Raw genomic sequence first — 7579 nt, 5'->3', positions numbered from 1 at the left:
ATTGAAGCACACCCTCTGAGCTATAGTGCATGCCTAAATGAAATAGCACTATTCTGAACTGCTGAGCACTACTCTCTAGTTTAGAGGTCATTAGTGTATTAACATCTGATAGAGATATCCCAATAGATCAAATAGCTAGACTAAGATAGAGTCAGAGACGCATAGCCTCCGGCCTGGATGGTAGGTCAGGGCTGAATGACCAAAGCTGGCTGAGCCCAGATTATATAGCCTTAAGCCCCTCCCCTTTGGGGAGTGCCATAGTAATAAGACACTGATAGTGTTTCCACTAATTAACAAGTTAAGTGATCCCCAATGCTGCAGGTTTCCCCTTTAAAACATGATATAAAACTTACTGTGGCATAGTCGCTGCCAGTGCAAAGCGGACTGCACCCGCAAACTGAAGAATCGGCATGTTGGAGACATGACTGTCACTACCTTTGATTGAGGGGGTGGATCTAACATGAATGCTAAAGAAGTGTGTCATGTGATCCAGATGCAGTCCGGTCATGTGACCAGAGTCAGGCGCGGCCATTTTGCAGTGGGGCAACAGTACTGGCAAGTACTGACACACGTAAATGACATATCAGTGATAGGGCGTGGAATGATGACCACCCTAAAATAGCGAGTCATGTGACCAAGGCCAAGCGCGGCCATTTTGGAATGGGGCAAGAATACTGATGATTGCCGGCATATATAAATGGCTTAAAGGAGATGTCCCGCGCCGAAACGGGTTTTTTTTTTTTTAAACCCCCCCCCCCCCGTTCGGCGCGAGACAACCCCGATGCAGGGGTTAAAAAAACCACCCGCACAGCGCTTACCTGAATCCCGGCGGTCCGGCGTCTTCATACTCACCTTCTGAAGATGGCCGCCGGGATCCTCTGCCTCCGTGGACCGCAGCTCTTCTGTGCGGTCCACTGCCGATTCCAGCCTCCTGATTGGCTGGAATCGGCACGTGACGGGGCGGAGCTACACGGAGCCGCTCTCTGGCACGAGCGGCTCCATAGAAGACTGCTGAAGACCCGGACTGCGCAAGCGCGGCTAATTTGGCCATCGGAGGCCAAAAATTAGTCGGCTCCATGGGAACGAGGACGCTAGCAACGGAGCAGGTAAGTAAAAAACTTTTTATAACTTCTGTATGGCTCATAATTAATGCACAATGTACATTACAAAGTGCATTATTATGGCCATACAGAAGTGTATAGACCCACTTGCTTTCGCGGGACATCTCCTTTAACAGTAACTAGCCATAATGTATAAGGCATAAGATGATGCCACAACATGGTTGAACATGTCATGTGAACCAATATCTAGTCCGGTCATGTGACCAGAGTTTGACGTGGCCATTTTGGAATGGGGCAACAATACTGATAAGTGCTGGCAAATAAATGACAGCAGTAATTGTGCAGCCTTGACTTGCCCCGTAATTGGATCCAGCGATTGATTGTTGGACCAGATCCTCCAGTGAATATGGCAAGGGGGGAGGAGGGGTAAAGAGAGGGATCAAAAAGAAATCGATAATAAAAGATAAAAATGTATAATATCATATTGATGAAACGTAAGTAAAAAAATAAGAATGTTTTATCTATATATATAAAATTGAATGTATGCGTGTCTGTCTGTCTGTCTGTTTGTCCTTTATGCGCTACTACGCCATTCATCCGATCGCCATGAAACTTTGGGAAGTTGTTGAGTACACTCCTGGGAAGATTATAGGCATAGTACAACTATCCTACGATAAATGGCGCGCGTGCGTGCGTGCGTCGTCGACAGTTACGACCCCCCCACGTAGATTGTTCGATTTCCATCATTGCCACTAATTCTCTCACTTCCCGATGTAATTTGGCCCGAGCATTGATTATGTCATAAATAGGAAAACCTAATGGGTCCCAACTCGATTATTCAATTCTAGCGCAAAAGAATTAGCGTCCAAATTTTATGTACGGAATTTGCGCGTGTGTCTGTTTGTCCTTTATGCGCTACTACACCATTCATCCGATCGCCATGAAACTTTGGGAAGTTGTTGAGTACACTCCTGGGAAGATTACTGGCATAGTACAACTATCCTACGATAAATGGTGCGCATGCATACGTCGTCGACAGTTACGACCCCCCCCCCCCACGTAGATCGTTCGATTTCCATCATTGCTACTAATTCTCTAACTTCCCGATGTTGTAGAAACATGAAATTTGGCACAAGCACTGATTATGTCATAAATAGGAAAAGCTAATGGGTCCCAACTCGATTATTCAATTGTAAGCGCCAAAGAATTAGCATCCAAATTTTACGTACGGAATCTAATTTTCTCGCTTCCCAATGTCATAGAAACTTGCAATTTGGCACGAGCATTGATTATGTCATAAATAGGAAAAGTTAATGTGTCCCAAATCGATTATTCAATTCTAAGCGCCAAAGAATTAGCGTCCAAATTTTACGTACGGAATCTAATTTTTTCACATAGAAACTTGAAATTTGGCACGAGCATTGATTATGTCATAAATAGGAAAGGTTAACAGGTCCCAACTCGATTATTCAATTCTAAGCACCAAAGAATTAGCGTCCAAATTTTACGTACGGAATCTAATTCTCTCACTTCCCAATGTAATAGAAACTTGAAATTTGGCACACGCATTGATTATGTCAAAAATAGGAAAAGCTAATGGGTCCCAGATCGATTATTCAATTCTAAGCGCCAAAGAATTAGCGTCCAAATTTTACGTACGGAATCTAATTTTCTCACCTCCCAATGTCATAGAAACTTGAAATTTGGCACGAGCATTGATTATGTTAAAAATAGGAAAAGTTAATGGGTCCCAACTCGATTATTCAATTCAAAGCGCAAAAGAATTAGTGTTCAAATTTTACGTACGGAATCTAATTCTCTCACTTCCCAATGTAATAGAAACTTGAAATTTGGCACAAGCATTGATTATGTCATAAATAGGAAAAGTTAACGGGTCCCAACTCGATTATTCAATTCTAAGCGCCAAAGAATTAGCGCCCAAATTTTACGTACGGAACTAATTTTCTCACCTCCCAATGTCATAGAAACTTGAAATTTGGCACGAGCATTGATTGTGTCATAAATATTAAAAGTTAACGGGTCCCAACTCAATTATTCAATTCTAAGCGCAAAATAATTAGCGTCCAAATTTTACGTACGGAATCTAATTCTCTCACTTCCTGATGTCATCTATATATATATAAAAAGGAATGTATTTCTGTCTGTCTGTCCTTTTGGAGCTACTACACCATTCATCTAATCACCATGAAACTTTGGGAAGTTGCTGAGTACACTCCTGGGAAGATTATAGGCTTAGTACAACTATCCTATGATAAATGGCGTGCGTGCGAGCATCGTCGACAGTTATGCCCCCCAGACAAAGATCGTTTGATTTCCATCTCAAGCACAAAAGCAAAAGGCATAACGAGCAACGGGATGCGTGTTCAACTACAAAATGATGCATCCGCCGAACGTTTCGCACGACAATTGCTGGATATTGAGAATGCTGAGGTAAAATGAAAGCTGTGCTGTGATTGGTTGCAATTTCTTATACTGCTGAGGTAAAATGAAAGCTGTGCTGTGATTGGTTGCTATTTCTTATACTGCTGAGGTAACATGAAAGCTGTGCTGTGATTGTTTGCTATATATTATACTGCTGAGGTAACATGAAAGCTGCTGTGCAGTGATTGGTTGTTATATATTATACCGCTGAGGTAACTTGAAAGCTGCGCTGTGATTGGTTAGCTAGATATATAAAAACGAATGTATGTATGTATGTCTGTCTTCACAGCAACGCGCGACGGGTACGCTAGTATGCTAATAAAAATGGAGATACCAAATTTTCCTCATGATAGAGGACGTTGCACAAAAATTGGTACACTGAAGTACTGATGTAAGATCCCTTTTGTGGCTATGAAGTTAAAGCAAGCAATTAAACACGAGTTGCTCATTCAATCCTCTAGGTTTGATGGTGTCCATGCGGAATATCCAACCCGCTTCTTTTTGTAATACTAGCGGGTCGATGTCACCTCCTCGCATATCACCTCTTACTACCTCCATACCTTGGAATTTTAGGCAGGTCGCGTCTCCATTATGTTGTTCCCAGATATGATTGTTAATCGGGGTACTGTCTTTTCTCCTAATATCTCCGATATGTTCAAGGATCCGTCTCCTGAACTCTCTAATTGCCTTACCCACATATTGCTTACCGCAGGAACATGTGATTAAGTATATGACATTCTTTGTGGTACAGTTAATGAAACTTTTGGTCTGATATTTTTTCCCTGTGACTCTGGATGAGAATTCACTATTCTTGGTCACGAATGGACAGGCCATACATCTTGCACAGGGGAAGGTCCCGTTTGGAATGCTCCTAGTCAGCCAGTTATCATGATGCTTATTAGTGAAATGGCTTCTGATAAGGTGGTCCCGTAAGTTCTTACCCCGGCTATAGGTGATGGCAGGTCTTTCTGGGATCCATTTTTTAAGGTCTTGGTCATTAATTAGTATGTCCCAGTATCTAGCCAGTATGTTACGGACCTCTTTGTTGGCGGTGTCATATGTACCGATCACCCTAGTACAGGTCTGTTCTTGTCTATTTTCTTCTCTAGCCAGCCGAGAAGACTGATCTAGTATTTCTATGGGGTACTTACGTTGTTTAAATCTTAGATGGAGTTTTTGACTTTCATCATCATATATAGACAAATCAGAGCAGTTTCTTCTTAACCTAAGATATTGGCCTTTCAGGATCCCCTTTTTTAAATTGTACGGATGGAAGCTGTCCCAGCGTAACAACGTATTCGTGGCTGTCGGTTTGCGATATAAATTTGTTGACACTGAGCCATCCTGTTCAAGCCGAATTGTTACATCTATAAATTGAATTGAGGTAGTACTTATTGAGGATGTAAATCTCAAATTTAAATTATTGACATTCAGATGTTGGCGAAACTGATTAAATTGGACCTCATCACCGGTCCAAAAAATCAGAATGTCATCAATATATCTTGTCCAATGCAAGATATATTGAGACCAAGATAGACCGTCATCCGAGAACACGATCCGTTCCTCCCACCAGCCCAGGTATAGATTGGCATATGATGGGGCACATGGCGTCCCCATCGCAGTCGCCCTGAGCTGGTGGAAGTACTTGCGATCAAAGATGAAAAAATTGTGTTTGAGGATAAAATACATGAGAGATAAGGCAAATGTGTTATGACCTGAGAACAGAGAGCCCCTCTGTGATAGGAAGTATTGAAATGCTTCAAGGCCACCCTGGTGTGGTATGGAGCTATAGAGAGCTTCCACATCCAGGGTGGCGATGAGGGTATCTGGCTCAACATGAATATGTTGGATCTGACGTAGCAGGTCCATAGTATCCCTTGCGTAAGATGGCAGTGAGGTCACAAATGACCTTAGAATCTTGTCCATATAAATGCTGGCATTCTGGGTGAGATTTCCCACTCCAGAAATAATTGGTCTACCCTTTAAGGGATTTAGACCTTTATGGACTTTAGGGAGCGCGTAGAACGTAGAGGTCCTCGGTGCTTTGGTCAAAATAAAATGGTATTCAGAATCACTGATAAGTTGCCTATCTCTTGCTTGAGATAAAAGGTTTTTAAGTTCAACCAGGAAATTTCTAGTGGGATCCTTATGTAGAATCGTATAAGTTTCTACATCATTCAAAATATCAGTACACATGCGCGTGTATTGGTCCGTGTTCATTAGTACCACATTGCCCCCTTTGTCAGAGGATTTTATAATAAGGTTGTCGTTATTTTTTAGAGTGTTCAGGGCCAAGAATTCTTATTTGGTCATGTGAAAAGGTAGTTTAGATTTTACTTGTAACTGTTTGAGGTCTCTTAGGACTAGTTTTTCGAACAGATCCAATTTGGGAGAGTTAATGTTTGGTGGAGATGATTTATTGGACAGTTTCAAATTTGTAAAAGGACCCAAACCCGGGACTTTGTTTTCGAGTGGCTCGAGTACATGTAGCCCTTCCAAATTGTCAATAGTGAGGCCTAATTCATGGGCTTGGGCTTTGTCTTTTTGAGAAAAAAAATTTTTCCTCCTTAATTTCCGTATAAAGAGGGAGATGTCCTTCGTCCAGATGAACGGGTTGTAGCGGCTCGTCAGGACGAAGGACATCCCCCTCTCCAGAACATCCCTCTCCACCGTGGACAATATGTGGTCAGATAGGTTAATGATTTGCATCTTGTCGAGCGACTCTTCATTAGAGGGAGGGCTTAATGTGTTTAGCGCGGATTGTAAGGGTCTCAATTTCCTCTCAGGAAATATCGAGAAATTGGCTGATCTAAAAAACCTTCTTGGGTTTGTCTTGATCTCCCCCTTCCTCTGTATGGACGACGTCCCCTGTTGTAACGAATGGGGGGGGGGGGGGGGGGTAGGATTTATAGCCTCTCATACCTTCATTGTCTGAAGGATCTAAGTCAGAGGAGCTTAACTCCGTGTCCGTAGAGGGTCTCATACTTAGATATGTTTTATGTTCGTGAATATCTTGTAGGTCGCATGTGAAAGAGTTATGTTTTCGTTCTTTGATATAGAGGGTGTATTTCTCGATTTGTTCCTGCAGTGTTTTTTCTTTAGCATTGAATTCTGGATCTGAAACGAATTTTTTAGTGAGGGTAATTTGTTCTTCTAATGACTTTTGATTTTTCTCCAAAGTTATTTTCTCCTCTTCCAAAAGCAGATGTATCATTTTTAGAGATGATTCTATGGCAATCTCATCACATTTCTTCATAAATTCCATAGTCCTAAAGCGTGGTGGTGGTAACACTGTGTTTCTTAGACCCTTTGGAATTATTTTTTGTTCCGCATATTTTTGTAAGCCCTGGACTTCCCACCAACAACGAATAAATTCCTTATACTCTTTTGTCGAGTTTTTGAAACAGGTACGTAAGTTAGTGATGGAGGTGGTCGAATTGTAGTTCTCTTCTGAGAACACTGAATTAGCTTCCTTCAGCCAATTATTGGGATTTATATTTGAAGACAAGAAACCTGCCATTTTAGTCAAAATATATGTCACAGAGAGCAGAAAGTCCACAAGAGATTTATAATAAAGCCCTTCACAGTTGGGACTAAAATTAAAACTTCCAATTTTTATTAGAAATAACTTAAAAACATATAGCGTGGGGGCAGAAACAAATAACACAGTAATCCCTAATGAATAGGGCACTGAAAAGACAAACAGTAATATCTGGAGGTATCAAATAGACACCTAATCCAGGTAAGTTTAAGGCTATGGATACTCAGCCCTTGATAGTAAGATAACTATTATAGTGCATAGATGTACTGCTGAACTGTTTATATATATCGGCAAACAGACTGTCCAGAGTTTAATTCATAGATGTAACTACTATACCTTTACTGGGCAGTAGAGAAATGACGTGCTCGTATTGGTTATGAAGAACCAGGAGGTATTTGCTGTCAATACTGTCCAAGCAACATGATTATTTTACATATCTTAATATAACCAATGTACTATAATAAAAAAAAAATTTGAAGTTACAATCATATTGGATGTCAATGAATTGAAACAATGGCCTGGAAGATCTTATATG

This window comes from Eleutherodactylus coqui, chromosome 7 (genome assembly GCF_035609145.1).
Source record: "Eleutherodactylus coqui strain aEleCoq1 chromosome 7, aEleCoq1.hap1, whole genome shotgun sequence".
In the NCBI taxonomy this organism is placed as follows: domain Eukaryota; kingdom Metazoa; phylum Chordata; class Amphibia; order Anura; family Eleutherodactylidae; genus Eleutherodactylus; species Eleutherodactylus coqui.
The sequence above is the reverse complement of the archived record's forward strand: the minus strand, read 5'-3'. Positions refer to the sequence as shown.